We start from the raw sequence: 17,441 nt of genomic DNA, 5'->3' as shown, positions 1-17,441 counted from the left end.
ATATAAATTTTACAATGATTATGCCTTAAAAGTTGGCTTCAGTGTTAGAAGGTTTTCTTGGTCAAAAAATGCAAAGGGTGTCTTGGTTAGAAAGACATATGTTTGTTCCAAGCAAGGTTGGAAGAAATCAATGGGAAATCCAACAAGGAGCATGCCAGAATCAATATGTAAATGTCAAGCGAGAATGGTTTTGAGAAGACATCCGAATGGGAAATTTGTCGTGCGCACTTTAATCAATGATCATAATCATGATTTATCTGCATCATTTATGACTCATATGCTAAGGTTACATCGCAAAGTAACTATAGCGCATGCTGCAATGGCTGAAATAGCTGATAGCGCCGGCATTGCACCAAGGAAGACATATAATTTGTTTACCTGCATAGATGGTGGTCGCGAAAATGTGTCATTCACACCTTTGGATCTAAGAAACCACTTGAGAAGGAAGAGGACAGATAACATGAAGAACGGAGAAATATGTTCTTTGGTTCATTACTTACAGAATAAATCAAGCAATGAACATGGTTTCTTTAGTGCAATGCAAGTGGACGAAGATGGATATGCTGTGAATATGTTTTGGGCAGATTCAAAGTCAAGAGTAGATTATGAATGCTTCAATGATGTGCTTGTGTTTGATACCACAGTAAAGATTAATACTGAACAGTGGTCATTTGCGCAGTTTATCGGAGTAAACCATCACGCACAGAGTTGTATATTAGGCGGTGTGTTTTTGTATGACAAGACCAAGCAAAACTTTGAGTGGTTGTTCAGAGTATTTACATAGGCAATGAATGGAAAGCATCTTGAAACTGTACTTACAGATGGTGATCACGCAATTGCAGTTGCAGTGCTTCAGGTGTGGCCAGATGCACATCATTGCCTATGTTTGTGACATATCTTTCAAAATGCAGTAAAGAACATAGGACACATATTTAATCAGAATACAGGGTTTGACAAAAAGTTTACAAGGTGTGTACTTCATAGCGTAGACGAGGTCACCTTTAAGTCAGATTGGAAGCAAATGATTAAGACATACGACCTTATTGACTGTCTGTGGTTACAAAATTTATATGCAGAAAAAGAGAAGTAAGCATTGGCATATGGAAGACAATACTTTTGTGCAGGTATGATAAGCACATAAAGAGCTGAATCTATGCATGCCACGTTGAAGAAAACCCTGTATTCATGTTTAACAATATTTCGTTTCATGGAATAATATGAATTATTTGTAGACGGTCTAAGACAGATTGAGCTTGAACAAGACGTGAAATGCTTCAATACACGACCTCTAACTTTTAGCATGAAGATATTGAGGAGACCTGCAGCTCTGTATACACTAACTGTATTTGAATGGATCAAGAAAGAGGTGTTACATGTCATAAATTGCAAAATAGAAGGACTCGTGCAAACCGATAATATGCACAAATACCATATTTTATGGCAGGGCGAAAAGCATCACGAAAGGCAAGAAGCACATGTCACGTACAATGTTGACAACGAAAGAATTGCATATTCGTGCAAAATGTATGAATTCAAAGGTATTCTATGCTGTCATACATTAAAGGCACTCAATCAAGAGAAGATACAAGAAATATCTGAGTCTTACGTAATGCGAAGATGGAAGAGACTCGCAAAGATTGAAATGCTCGTTATGGACAATGCGAGCAAATCTGGTGTTGATGAGAAGTGTCGCATAGCTTCTCGTTACCAACAACTGTGTAAGTCATTCATGCATATTGCAGATTTGGCATCGAGAAGTGAAGAAGGCTATGTGTGTGTGAGAAAAGCTGCAATGCAGTTACTTGAAAATGTGGAGTTAATTCACCTTAAGTCCGTTGCAGCGAATGAATACCAGCCGAAGATAATGGGAACGAACAACGTAGGTGAAGATCATGTTTCTCTTGACACTCCTGAAAAGTTGCGCCGAAGCGTAAACATTATCTTCAACAAGTCAGTAGTGAACGTTGTTGATTATGATGGACATATTCATGAAGCGAAGGGCATCAAAAGAAAATCTGTCTCTGATCGCATTGTATATTGCTTCAATATGTTTCATTATGAATATGCCACAATCGACCCCATTACTTTGTAAAGGAGCATCGTCACCGCAGAGCAATATCCACTCGGCAATGTCGACACCCATAAGCCCGTTAAGGAATCCCGCCTGTGATAAAGGGATAATATATTACAGTCCGGTCCACCTCGAATAGCTACGATTCACCTATGGGCAGAAGCTTACTAAATGCATAGCGTCGCGTTCTACACCACTGTGGCAGTCCAATGAGTTGTAGCACCATAATTGTTTTTTCAGAAAATTCATCTCGTATAAGACCCAATGGTCGAGATTTTGCCAGAGTGTAGGAAGTAAAATCTGCGAATCGATAAAATAATTTTTCATTTCAGAGACATATCGTGATGGGGATGTTACGACTAAACCTTGGAGAAGAGGTTTGTTTACTTACCTTTCCAAATTTCGAAATGTCTAGGCACTCATCATCGTTGTTCCAACAAGGTAGTGCATCTGTGAATCCAATGTCGTATGACTTTCGCCGAACGTATATCTGTTGCACGAAATAGTAAGGTTTAACCACCAAGAAACGTGAGTACATCATAAAAGCAAACAAAACAACAACGGACAAGACATACCATGAAATAAGGGCTGATGATGCGTACTGTATTGCTCGTTGGGTTGCTCTGAATGTAATTGACAAAATCACACATTGTCTGGTTGCACAAATTCACGAACTTTAATACATACAAACCAATGACCTAGAAATTGATAGTGGTGAAATACTTACAAAATTACTGATAGTGTTCCCGTCTGCAAATTCATCTTGCATCTGCTCGATGTCATCTACGAACTCGTCAGGGCGTTGTCGCCCACCCTTGCCTGTGGATGTTGCACTCAGTGCACCATGAGCGTAGTATTCAGGATTTAACATTGAAATTATTGTCTACAGTAAACAACACAAGTCCAAATACGACATGAAAAGGCAAATGTTGACTAAACCGCTCAGGCGTTTCAAAAAATATACGTCTTAAGCGCTAGTGCTGGTACTGTGGATGTGATTGTCTTCTTCTTCAGCCTCGTGCCTGGCCGTTTTGCTCCCATCGTCCTCATCGTTGGCGTCGTGCCTGGTCGTTTTGCTCCCATCGTCCTCTCTATTTGCTTCGTGCGTAGTCATTTTTCTCCCATCGTCCACTCCTTTAGCACTGTGCCTGGTCGTTTTGCTCTCATCGTCCTCTCCGTTGTCGCCGTGCCTGGTCGTTTCACTCCCATCGTCCTATTTGTTTGCTCTGTGCCTGGTCATTTTTCTCCCATCGTCCACTCCTTTGGCGGCGTGCCTGGTCGTTTTGCTCCCATCGTCCTCTCTGTTGCCGCCGTGTCCGGTCGTAGTGCTCCCATCGTATTTGGTGTCGTGCCGGGTCGTATTGCTCTCATCGTCCTCTTTTTGGCCGCCATGTCTGGTCGTACTGCTCCGATTGTCCCCTTCTTCGGTGTCATGCCTGGACAGAGATATCGATGGCACCTTTGCAACGCAGATACGAAAACGTCGTCCTTAGTCAAATACAAAGGTAAAGTCCTTTAACGTGCCGCTCTTTTTCGAAAATAGCCCGCTAATTAAATGATTGCATTTTAAATAAATAAAAATACGTCTTTTCGCATGCCGCCCTTTTTCGATAACCGCCGACAAATTAAATGATTGCGTTTGAAGTATTTAAAAATACGTCTTTCCACACGCCGCCCTTTGCGTTTTAAATATTTAAAAATATGTCCTTTCACATGCCGACCTTTTTCAGAAACACCTCATAAATTAAATGATTGAGTTTTAAATAATTAAAAAACCGTGGTTTGTCGGTCGCATTATAACAATCGTTCAGTGGGAGATTGACACGACCCGAACAAACCTGTTTTCCAGGTATGAATACTCTTTCACGATTATTCTATTGATTATCGTATACGGATACATCGATATATTTATGCAACATGCTTTCCTTATCGGTTTTTTAACAACAAATGTTCATTATTGCGGTTTGCATTGAAGGTGTCTCTGCCAAATGAACAATTGCTGACCGGAAACCGTATCGTACAAATTTTGAAGCATCAACATTTTCTTATCGCTATTGACTGTTATCATTTACGTCGTCAGAACTCGTTAAATTATTGTTCACGGATTACATCGTTAATCCTTTTTGCAATATTCTTTTGAGGCGGAGACAAATACAACGATTGCTAAACAGAAATGCTCTATCTTAGCGATGCCAAAGAGGTTAAGAAATGCCACGATTTCTGAACAAACATCTATTTTCGATTAAAGTTTATTTATTACCGAGATCCACAGACGAAAGGATGTAATAATAAAGAATTAAACAATAAAAGAATGTCACGTTACGATAATTCATTATACAATTATAACAAAAACATAGCGTGATAAAAATGAAAATCTAAGATTTATTCTGAGGCACTTGACGAATCAGATGAAATATCATAGACTTGTCTTTCACTTTTTATTGGTGGACTGTCTATCCTGCGTGGCCTCTTGGTTGCGCCCATCTTATTAAGAAAACCAGTCATCATCTCTACTACTGAGTTCAATTGAATCCCCATAGTGCTTATTTCTGTCCTTAATTTCTTATTCTCCCTCTCCATAAGTTCTCTTTTGGAGCAAGTGTTTGCTCTTCCTCGCGCTTTATTACTGAGGGACTAGTCGTAGTAACCAGAGAGAGACAACGTTTTGGTTGTAGAGGCTGGGCTGCAACATGAGAATGGGCAGTTGGGAGGCATGGGTTCACAATTTTCTCAATCTTTTGATTTCGCCGCATTGGTTCCCAATACCTTTCGAAATAAAAGGGATCAAATTGTCGTCCTTCATGATCATACGATACGGCAGGGAAACCACCTGAGTTCCAATTTAATAATTCGTCCCTGTAGCGATCGCGTCAATTCACGTTCCTGCCTCCACCACTATTCATCTTCCTTCTTACTTCCAAAGGCTTATTTGGGATAGACTGCCCCAAGCCAGATTGTAGGAGAACTAGACTACCTTGCTGCAACTCGGCTTCAAAATTGCAGAACAACCACAAATCACGATTAGACAATCTAGCAGCCTCCGCAACAACGTCTTGATCATCGTCCTCCCCATCTTCATAAGGTCTCCACAAAACCTGTATATTGGTAATTCTTTTTAATAACGAATGACAAATATATTACAATTTATTTACGCATGATATGGCAACAACGATATGTACTACGAAAGACAATCCTACAACAATGGATATTTAAGAATGCTAAACATTACAACGATTTATAATACTCAATGGTAAATGCTGACGCGATTGTAAACAATTTTAGAACGCTTACATCATTTAGTTGCAGCCTATCTAAAATGGACTTAGCATTATGAACTGTGACGTTTATTCTAGCTCAGCGACCGATCTTTGGAAAACCACAAATCGGAGGGCCATAATGTGGACGCAATGGGATAATATGTTCCAACGCCCAGGCCTAACAAAAACAATATTATTAGTAACACCACAACCTGCAATGAGATTTGTCTACAATTACTAAGTATGTAATCAACAAATACCTGAACAAATGGCCAAAATCCCTCAACTGTTTTCGTACCATTACTCGCACGGTGGAGTTGACTATATAAGTGTGCGAGCATAGTGGCACCCCAGGCATAGTTGTCGATTTCGTCTAAGTCTGACAGGTACTGCAGCCACATGGAACTTATTCTCGAACCAGAACAATCGAAAAATAATATAAGACCAAAAAGATATAGAAGGAAGCCGCACAACTCTTGGTCAGCTATTTCAGATGCATAAGTAGCGGAGTGGCCTCCCCATTTATTATGAAAAAATGACACTTTCATTGATGTGGAATTGATTCCACCAGAAATAGATTGACTCCATTCGTCTATCGACATTTCTAAAAGGGCCATGCATTTTTCCCTTGCGTTATAGTTTGAATGTTGTAATAGGACAGCACTGTCATTGCACTTAAGGCCAGTGATCCTCGCCACATCTTCTAGAGTCATGTTGATCTCAAAAGAATGAAACTGGAATGTGTTCGTCTTATCATTCCACTTATTTACCAGGTGGGTCATGGTATTCCAGCAAGTTTCAAAATATTGCTGGTCCAAAAGGCCACCGAAGTGCATATTTTGTAATCGGTCCTTCTGATATGCACTCAGTTGACCATACCACGACAGAACTACAGTTCATTGACACCGACCTCCAAGCTTTTCACCTGATGCTCTACTTCTCCTGTGACCTCCCTGTAACACAAAATAACATATTATTCCTACCAATTGTAAATTAGTTTCATTTGTACTTATAAATAGTATTCTACTAATCGCTATAAATAATATTGGTTGCACACAAACTATCACAGTAATCGCTATACATATTAATACGTAACACAGTAATCGTTATACCAAAATCGCTAAACATATTATTAAATCTTCACAGACAGGACAGATATATTTACCTTGGTCGCTATTTTCTCTTGTTCTCCCTCCAACCTGGGACTTTCTGGTGGGTCCACAGTCTCCAACTGCCTTTCAATCTCCATCTCTACCGGCTCCACCATCGTTTGTCTTTCTCTGGCCTTCCTTTTCTCGCCCACCTTCTCTATCCTTTCTCTATCCTTCCTTTTCTCATCCTCCTTCTCCTTCATTTCTCTCTCCCATTTTTCCTCCTTTTGCTTCCTTTTTCTCTCCTTTTTCGCCTGCTTTTTCTGCTTTCTTTCTCTCTCCCGTTTCTCCTCCTCCTTCTACTTCCTTTCTCTCTTCTTTTTCGCCTCCTCCTTCCTTTCTCTCATTTTTCTCCTCCTCTTTCTGCTTCTTTTCTCTCTCCATTTTCTTCTCCTCCTTCTGCTTCCTTTCTCTCTCCCTTTTCTCCTCCTCCTTTTGCTTTCTTTCTCTCTCTCTCTTTTCTCCTTCTCCTGCTTCCTTTCTCTCTCCTTTTTCGCCTCCTTCTCCTTCCTTTCTCTCTCATTTTTCTGCTTCCTTTCTCTTTCCCTTTTTGCCTCCTCCTCCTTCTCCTTCCTTTCTCTCTCCTTTTTCTCCTCCTTCTGCTTCCTTTCTCTCTTCTTTTTTTCCTCCTCCTGCTTCCTTTCTCTCTTCTTATTCTCGTCATCATTCTCCTTCCTTTCTCTCTCCTTTTTTTCCTCTTCCTGCTTCCTTTCCCTCTCCCTTTTCTCTTCATCATTCTCCTTCCTTTTCTCTTCCTCCTTCTCCATCCTTTCTCTCTCCTTTTTCTCATCCTCCTCCTTCCGCCGCCTTTCTATCTCTTCCAATTCTTGTTTTCTTCTGTCCTGCACTTCCTCCTTCTGCTTCTTCCTTTCTCTTTCCTTTTCTTCCTCCTCCTCCTCCTCCCACCGCCTTTCTATCTCCTTAAATTCTTGTTTCCTTCTTTCCTGCACTTCCTCCTTCTGCTTCTTCCTTTCCCTTTTCTGCACTTCCTCCTCCTGCTTCTTCCTTTCTCTTTCCTTTTCTTCTTCCTCCTCCTCCCTCTCCTTTCGCCGCCTTTCTTTCTCTTCCAGGTCTTGTTTTCTTTTTTCCTGCAATTCTTCCTTCTGCTTCTTTCTTTCTCTTTCCTTTTCTTCCTCCTTTTCCTTCCGTTGCCTTTCCTTTTTTTCCTCATTTTCCTTCTTCTGCCTTTTCATTTCCTTAGCTTTCTCAAACTCCTTCTCCCTCCTTCGCCTTTCCTTTTTTTTTCTCATCTTGAGGAATATTTTGTTCTTTCTCTTCCTCCTCCTTATTCATTTGCCTTCGCCTCTCCTCTGCTTCCTTCAGTAGCCTTGCCTTGTTTCGCATTGCTCTATGCTCCAAGTACATCCTCTGAAATTCCGCCTTAGTCTCCTCCACTACATTGTTAAAATACCTTTCTCTCTTCTCCACATTCTTTTTTTGCCTTTCCCTCTGCTCTGCCTTATTCCTTCGCCTTCTCTTTATATTCTCCTGAATATTTCTTTGCTTTGCCTTCTCTTCGTTATCCTTGTTCTGCATCTTTCGTTCTTCAGAGTTCTTCCTTTGGTCCGCAACCTCGATATCGGATGGATAATCCTCCGCATAATACAATTCCAAGGCTTTTTCCCTGTCTTCATCATTCTCAATCTTAAGTATATTTTGGTATCTTTTAAAAACCTTGGATAGATGGGACTGGCGGATCACTTCTCTAATAGACAACCCATAGAACGACGAGGTATCTCTAATCTGATGAGGCACAGACATTGCTAACCTACACAACACATTACACGATCATCATGATTAGAAATCGTCGGAATATTTGGGTTCATAAGTACACATCGTTGTAAGATTTATCAAACTTACAAATCGTTGTATAAGAAGCAATCTTCAGATTGAAGAAAGAAACCTTACACGAAACTCACCGAAACGATGAGATTTTGGATATTTCAACTGTAGAGTAAGCAACAGTAACAACTAATACGCAACAGAAGGTGACAACGATGTTGCGACTGTGCGTAAGACGGAAACTGATGCTCTGGACAAACGAAAGGATGCTCCGGCGACAACAGATGAAAGCAGAGTATGCTCTGGTAGAGTTTTCTGCTTAGAGCGAGAATGGATTGTTTTGAACTATTTAAACCCTACAACATAAGGCTTGCTACATACACAAACTTTGCAGAACGTATTGGCGCGATAACGATGGAGGGCAGTTTTGTCCTTTTCACGAACCGACGATTCAGTTTTCTAGAAGGAGGGCATTTATGTCCGTTCGAGGAAGAGGAAGCGAATGGTGGTAAATGGTACTTAAGTCTTTGCTGTGGCACCAAATTATGATGCAATATGATGTGGACACACATGGGGATACATGCCGGTCTACATCTTATACGTGGCGCTATTTGGAACCCCCGAATATGAGATCTGAGTACCGGCCCTGTTCGGGGGGGCATATAACCTGCTTCGAGCAACCAGCGATTGTCTATGCTTATATGATGTATAAGATATTCCTGATGAGTTTTGTTTGCATGGGCTTCCCCACCACTTAGTTTAGGTGAGAATGCCGTGCAGAACGTCCGATCGTGAAGTTTGGAAGGTTTTGATTTCTTGGTGTTATATATATATAAAGAGAAACCGGCACGATCACTGTCCTGTAGTACTTATGATCAACATCGTACTTACGATCATTGTCCTTTGCCCCCATAGAGTCGCTTCGCTTCAGCTTGCCCATGGGACTTATAGACTTTGTTTTAGCTTCTCTCTGGCTTTCTATTTTGAATAGTGATAAATACTTGAGAAATATATCATGTGTTTAGTTGCAAGTACTATTTTAGGATCTTTATTTTGTTTTGCAATTGAGATCTTCAAAAAAAAATTGTTTTATAGTAAAAGTATTTATGAAAAAAAAGGTTTAATAAGAATAAGCAAGACTGTGTGTATGTCTAAAATTACAAAGCCTTGATTTTTGGGGCAATTTAAACTTTATTTTTTGTTTTTCTTTATTATGTTTTATAATACTAAGTACACAAAAGACTATATCCTGACGTGGGCATTAATTCATAATAGCTACCAAAAGCTTCTTGCTACAAGGGAAAACTCATTTTTAAAGTGGGAAACCCTTAGCCTCTCTAAAAAAAAAGGAAGACACTTTGAGAAACCCACTTTCTAAACATAGAAATTTTGATTCTTTTTATTGGGAATCTGGCTTCGTATTCATTTTTTCAAATTTTCTTTTGCTTCTTGTCACTTTCCACTCTTTGCCCCCATACTTTCTATGTTTTTCATATTTAAAATTTATAATATTTTTATAACAAGCTGTGTGTTAGTTTTATATCATTTTATATTAGTATTCACATCTTTTTTTATTTGTTTTTACCCACACTTCATATTGTTTTCTATGTTTTTTTATTTTTATTTTTCATGCATTTTTCATAATCGCTTCATAACTATATCCCACTTCATGCTACTTTTTAACCCTTGCTTAGCTGCTTTCATTTCACACATCATTTCTCATATCCATTTCATTTCCTGATAACTATGAAATCTCGTTCTTGGGTTTTATTGGCATACTATTTTTTTTTTTGTTTAAAATGTATTAAAAGTAAAGAATGCTATAGTTGGATGATGGTATTTGATAGGCCTATCAATTTTTGACCCAAAATTTGCAGGATATTCGTACTTTATACAATAATAAATACTTAAATGAGTAGATCAAGAATATAGCCAAACATCTTATTCTCAAACTTCGAACAAGATTTCAAAATTTTAGTTTTATCGTAAAAATGTGGATTAAATGAAAATATATCAAAATTAAAGAACAAATGAGCTCATGATGTAGAACATCCATGGCCAATGTTGGAACTTTTCTTTTGTTTTTCTTTTTTCTTTCTTTTTTGGTAGACAAGTCGGGGGATTAACATCCATGGCCAATGTTGGTACTTTTTTTTCTTTTTTAATAGGCAAGTTTGGGGATTAACTGTCTATGTCAAATCTAGTATGATTTTATCTTGATAAATTTACAAAAAAAAAATCATGATAAATATTGACACATCTATATTCAATTTATCACCTTACTTTCGATATATCATAGTTTTACTTGATTCTAGTGTAATATTAAACCTATGATTTTTTTTAATTATTTACATTTTGAATGTTTAATTTTGAATGCTTAATTTTGAATGCTTACTCTTATTTTTTAATTCTACAAATCTTTTTTTATATTAAAAAAATTTCTAAAACTTTTCTTGGAAAAACTGAGAAAATTGAAATCTCAAATTTGGAAGTAACGGGCCTTTTTTTGGCATCTTTTGCAGCACAAGAGCGCCCATTCCATTTAAACGGAGAAAATGATCGCCGCACCCAAGCTACATGAGTGCTACACTAATGTGACTACTCGGCTTTTGTGTCCAAAATAACAAGAATTAAACCTAGGAAAAATTGGACAATAGAAAAGCCCTTAAATGCCCTTGCTTGTCTTCAAATCGGTCTTTTGGGTCATCTCGGGGATGGAACCCGATAGTATATGGATCGGGTCAAGAATGACCCTCATCAAATTATTTCCAAAAATCTTGAGGTGGATATAGGTCGGTGTAACCCGACGAATCTGAATCCGATTAGATGGATTTGGTAACCAAATACGATTCAGATTAAAAATCAAATTTGGATTCGATATTGAGTTTTACATAGAAACCCGAGTCTGAATGTGATTTAAAACGGAATCTGACTGAAACCGGAACTGATCAAGTGTCAATATCGGGTTTTAAGCTAGTCGGATCTGGATTCAGTTTTATCTTTTTTCCATCTGACTTTGCATCAGTAATGAGAGGATTTGACCCAAGTCTGACCCATTGACATCCCGAGATATAGCCATATAGGAATGGGTTGTGTGGGCAAAACGAAACCAGGAGAATGTGGATCCGAAACCAGAGAGATCCATTATAGAACTTGTTGCTTTAACTTATGATATGCAAACGTACGCATACGGTAAATTACAATCTGAACAGGGTTGGATATCGGGACAAATCTGGTTCAACGTCAGGTCTGTAGTCATATCTAGGGTTTTAACCAGGTCAGGTTTGGTTTGGGTCTTATCAGATCCGTTACTAAATTGATCCTAAAAGTAAGACCCAACACCGACCCAAATTAATTTGGGTTTGGGCACTTCTAGAAACAGTGAACCCATACAGTTTAACGGGTTTGGGTATAACTGGGTCAGGTCTTTAATATACCCATTTTTTATTTGGGTCTGGGTATGACTGAAAAAAGTAGACCCATATAGGTTAATAGGTTTGGGTCTTAAAGGACTCGAGTTTCAGCTTGAGTATTGATATGATGAGTATTGTAGACCTAATTACCCATCAATAAAAAAATATGTAAATTAATAGAGTTTATTAATAATATTATATGTGAACGAAACATAAGCTTCTATTCTAAATAATGTCAAAATATGAATATAAAAAGAATATATTTACTCCAACCAAACATTTTAACTTGAAACACAAGCCAATGATATATCATATTCAAAATGTATCAAATTCAATGAGTTTTCTAGGATTATTACGGGGTTCATAAAAAAATGATAATAGAAAGTATAAGCAAAAATGAATTAAAGTTTAGATTAATCAAATGCAATGCATATTAATTATAAGTTTATTAATACCTTTAATTGGTTAATTGAATATATAATATTTATCAATTCAAAACTTTCAGAAGGGAGTGTAATCGAAACATGTTCCGATAAGTCTAAAAGACCCAAATCTGACTCAATCTCATTTGGGTTCGGGTACAGCTAAAAACTATGCACCTATATGGGTTAACAGATTCGGGTGTACATTGGGTCAGGTACAATCGAGTTGGATCATTAGTAGATGCGTTTTGATTTGGGTCGGGGTATGGTTGAAAATGTAGACCCATATAGGTTAACAGGTTTAGGTATTAACGGTTTGGGTTTTGGGTCTTTATATGATCGATATTCTAGACCTAATTACCTGCCAATAAAAAAATATAAATTAATGAAATCAACTGCTTATTAAGAAAATTATATACCGACAAAATAGAAGCGTAATAACCATTCTAAATAATGTCAAAATTTAAATATAAAATGAATATATCCATATCAACCAAACATTTTAAGTTGAAACAAAAAAACCAATGATATATTATATTCAAAATATATCAAATTCAATGAGTTTTCAAGTACTACTCAAGGATTCATTTCAATCCCAACAAATTCCGTCACAAAAGGGAAATAAGAAGTATATGCAAAAGTGAATTAAAGTTTAGATTACTAAAATGCAATGCATATTAATTCTAAGTTTATATACAACTTTAAATGTTTAATTGAATATATAATATTTACCAATTAGAAACTTTCAGATCGATCTGGTATGAAGCTAGTTCAGGTACGGGTCCATTCAGGTATATAGTAGGGTCAGGCATGTGTCCGGGTCGGGTTTGGGTCAGTTTGGTTTTAAAAAATGAAGAACCAATTGGGCTAGGTACATAATTGTGTCTTTCATTTATAATACCCAAAACCCGACTTGTTTTCACTACGGGTCTATATTTTGGACCTTACCCAAACCCACAGGTCTACCAATATCGATTCAGGTTGGATATATATAATCGGTTTGAGACATCGAGTTGGATCGAGTATGAAGTAGGTTCGGGTACAGGTCAGTTCAGGTATATAGTTGGGTCGAATATGGGTCAATTTGAGTTCATGTGTATAATTGATTCGGGTGCATAATCGGGTTGAGTTCTATTCGGTTTTAAAATACGAAGAACCATTTGGGTCCAAGTACATAATTGGGTCGAGTTTGTTGGGGTTTGGATCTTTATTTACAATACCCAAGACCTAACCCGTTTTCACTGTGGGGTTATATTTTGGACCCGACCCACCAATATTGGTTCTAATTGGGTATAATCGGTTAAGGACATCGAGTCGGGTCGAGTATCCCCAACGCAGTTACACCTCTAGTCATACCCAATGTTGATTCAGAGAATCATTCTATTTAGACTGGAAACAAATCAAGCTAAATCGGTTATTTTTTACTTTTTAACATTAAAATACAAAAGAATTTAATATCTTAAAAATACTAAAATATAAAAAATCAACTGAGGGCTGAATCAGTTCTTATCGAAACAATTTTGGGCCACATAAATGGGGTATATTTGTAATTACATTATTTGCATTGTTACTACTTTATTTACGATGGTTTAGGGGTGCCAACTTCACATAAATTGGCATGCTAAAACTTGCGCAGTAAGTAACTTATATGCAATTTTACTTTTATATTTGTGAAGTTCGTTTGAGAGGAGGTTCGCATAACTAATATTTGCATGCTTAGTGAGAGGACCACCGCAAAAAAGCGTGAATATCAGTTTAAGTGGGTTATAAATGAGAAAGGATATTCGCATAGTTCCCCATAACTTTCATATAAAATATGCAATTTTACTAAGTATCTGAACTAATATTTGCACCACCGCAGGAAAAAAAAAGTGTATCAATTTAAGTGGGGGATACAAATGAGAAAGGAGATTCACATGTGATTTTATTTTTGTATTTGTGATGTTCCGTTCAAGAGGAGGTTCACATAACTGTAATTTGCGTGCTATGTGTGAATATCAGTTTAAGTGAGTGTTTGCATTGGACATTATGTTCGCACAATAAAATATGTGATCTTCTTATGTTATATGCTATTTTAGTGAGTTATTACAGTTAAGAGGAACTTCCCTTCATCTCTATATGTGCTTGGTGAGGATCACTACTAATTAAGTGCAGATATAAAATTTAAGTGAGGGTTAGAGAAGGTCCTCACGCATATTCGCAACTTTTGTGTAAAATATGAGGTTTTACTGTACTAATTATGATTTTACCATGGTGAGGATCGCATAAATGACATGTTCATTTTTTGCGCTTGTAGAGGACCGCAGAAAACCTCCTGCGAATATACATTTAAGTGAGTTTTTGCTTCAACCGATGGCAGAATGATACATGGTGCAAACTTCCTCAGGTCCGCTGGTGTGATGGGTGAAATGGTCCTAAAATGTTTAATATTTGCGATTTTGGTCGCCGACAAATTTAAAAAATTATAAGGCATTTAAGGAAACATTTTTTTTTGCGTGTACAGTTCTGTCATTTTCTGAAATTTAACGATGATGGCCTCGTCCAGTACCACGAAATCATTTTGGGCAACGTTTTGGAGCGTTCTAAAAAAGAACAACCAGTTTTAGTGTCTCAATGAAAATAGCACTAACTTTTACTCGATATTACGTAATTATCCCTTGAAGATCGTCTGATAAATGAGTCAAGCCGCTCAAAACTCCTCAGCTCGGCTCACTTATGCGCTCACTCTGGCTTGTAGAATGAGCTTGCATTCAACTCTGCATGAATTCAAGAGATTTAATAAAAAAAAAACTTTGGGGTCGATTAATCAAGTGGATCAGAGTTTTTTCATTTTTTTATTTTTGCATCCAATTAGAAAATGGCTCCCAATTCACTTAGGTTTGACTCTAATCACATATAAATTTAGATCTGACTTGGATCGTGATTTTCGATAAAACACACAATAATCAAAGCGTAAATCAAATCGCATCGTACGTATACAAGTAATTAATCATCAATTATATTCAATCCCCACCACACATCTCACTTGGAAACCGTGCACCTAGGGGATGGCAGTGGACCGGGGCGGGGGACTAAGTCTCCACCCCCGCCCCATCTCAAAATCCGAACCTTCATCCTGGCAAGGGGATGGATTTTAACCTCCATCCCCGTTTCATGTCCTCCATCCCCGGTCCAAACGTGGGCGAGGCGGGGCGGAGCCCCGTTTTCCCTCGGTCTATAGTCATCCTTTGAAGGATTGGGGATGGGGCGGGATGGGGTGGGGCAAGGCAGGGATTGGGCAGGGTGGAGAAAAGCGTAACTCCATCCCTGCACAGGGATAGATTTTAACCTTCATCCCCACCTCCATCCCCGTTTCATGCCCTTCATCCCCGGTCCAAACGGGGTGAGGCAAGGCGGGGCCGTTGTCCCCCGGTCCACTGCCATCCCTACGTGCACCGCATGCAGGGGCAGTGATACAGACCACACACATCTCCACGAAGTTGAGATGCTAGTAGAGGATTGAACATAATCCAAAAATCAATTATATACAATTTGACCTGATCTGCTCTCCAACAACCAGCCAGTGAAACAAGAATAGGCGTTGGGAAATTAAAGAGTAGAGCAGCACTGTTGCCAGTGCAGTACTTCATGATATGATTACTGGAGTTCAGAGTTTGCTTTGTCATCAACCAATTTGAAGTTAGAGAACAGTTTACTTTATGTGGTGCAAGAGTACTAGCAAATGGAGTTTTTATGGTCCCACTTTCTTGCCATTATTTTGCTGCAACCACATGTTTATAGTGCTGGGACAGTCCTTAGAAAATTGCAGCCTTTCAAACAGGAACTAGCCAATTCATGAAGTTACAAATGTTGTACCTGTTAACCACTTCTTTAAAGCGAAACAGGTACAAGGAAAGAGCAATAGACCGAACCAACCTACAAAAACGAAACGGTCCTTCTATCGCCCGTCATCCGTAATATCAAATAAATCATTTTTTTTTTCTTTGGAAAATCTACCAAAGGCTATAGTCATAGTGATTCTCCTATTTAACTACAACCATTTTCCAACACCTCATATCATTATCTGGATATATTACGGTTCAATTGTTAGTGTGACTAGGATTTTGTTATGGAGGTAGTTCCCCTGGTCCTTATAGAAAGAAATTAATAACTTAAACTAGGCAATTCAATGAACAATATGGTTCCTAATGACAACAATACCTCTTTTCTTGCCATAGAATGCTCTCCAGATCCTCTAGAATCCTTGAATCATGTAATGCAGCCACTATCATAACTCTTCCACCAATAAAAAGATAAATAGGGTGAGCAATTCTTGGTTACCTCCATTAAGACAGAAAAATACAAAGAATGCTTTAAATTCCAAAGCAAAGCTTGCTAAAAATCAATTTTTTTTTTTTACCAATTATAAAATGGTAACTTACAGTTTGAAATTCAGATAAACCAATATTTTTTTTGTACAAAAACTCACGAATCGACCAAAAAAGTTTGTTATTGTGATGGCAATTATATGAAATTCTGGCACCAAGAAGAGGGATATAAAGAGTGGGGCTGTCAAGAAAGGCTTAGGCATAGGAGGGATGGAAACCGAGGAAGGTTAAAAAATTACAGAAAAAAGGAATAAAGTGTGGCTGCTGGGATTCGAGCCCAGGTCTCCACGGCCACAACGTGGAATTCTCACCACTAAACTACAGCCACTTGATGTAATATCATGAATAGACAAATTTATTTATTTTATATTTTAACCCAGTTTCAGATTTGGGTTGTCATAGGAGTAGGACCATTGCATCTTCAACCCAATTAAAATGAGGAGCTTAGTTGATGTCCACGGATAAAACTTGCACCCACTACTCTCCTTCAATGTAATGCAACACCAGGTCACACTTTCAGTTGGACCCAGCGTTTCTTTAACCGAGACCGACCCAACCCACTAAAATTCTGGTCATATTCGGACCTTGTAGCATATCATGATCCAAATCTACTTCGGTTGTGTTAAATGGTGTAGTGTAACATGTGCCACCTTTCTGGATCCACATTGTGTGTTTGCCATTGGAAACGGATATTAGTTGACAGTATGGGATGCTTAAAAGTTTTGTAGGTGGACTGGCTTACTTGTGATCCGGGTCGGATCATAACTGAAATAAGTATGAATGATTAACAACACTAATTGGATCCTCATGCTGTCTAATACAAAGGGGGTAAAGAATCAATGACTATCCATCTGTAATACCCTTTGTGTAATGCTTGCATTAGTGTGAGAGGATCTGGTCAGGGGCACTACCTGTTTGGAGTGCATCCAAATCCCATCGAGTGAGGTGTAACTGGGTTGAGTTTGGGTCAGGTCCTAT

General features: G+C 38.2%; 1 non-coding gene across 1 annotated transcript; it reads right to left on the bottom strand.

Annotated features, from left to right (window-relative positions):
• Positions 1 to 16,719: 16,719 nt before the first annotated feature.
• Positions 16,720 to 16,791, bottom strand: TRNAH-GUG (transfer RNA histidin (anticodon GUG)). The gene has a single exon. It is a non-coding gene; the product is annotated as a tRNA-His (tRNA).
• Between the last annotated feature and the right edge of the window lie 650 nt (positions 16,792 to 17,441).

This window comes from Nuphar pumila, chromosome 4, assembly GCF_984573655.1.
Source record: "Nuphar pumila chromosome 4, dmNupPumi1.hap1.1, whole genome shotgun sequence".
NCBI classification, from domain to species: domain Eukaryota; kingdom Viridiplantae; phylum Streptophyta; class Magnoliopsida; order Nymphaeales; family Nymphaeaceae; genus Nuphar; species Nuphar pumila.
The sequence above is the reverse complement of the archived record's forward strand: the minus strand, read 5'-3'. Positions and strand labels throughout refer to the sequence as shown.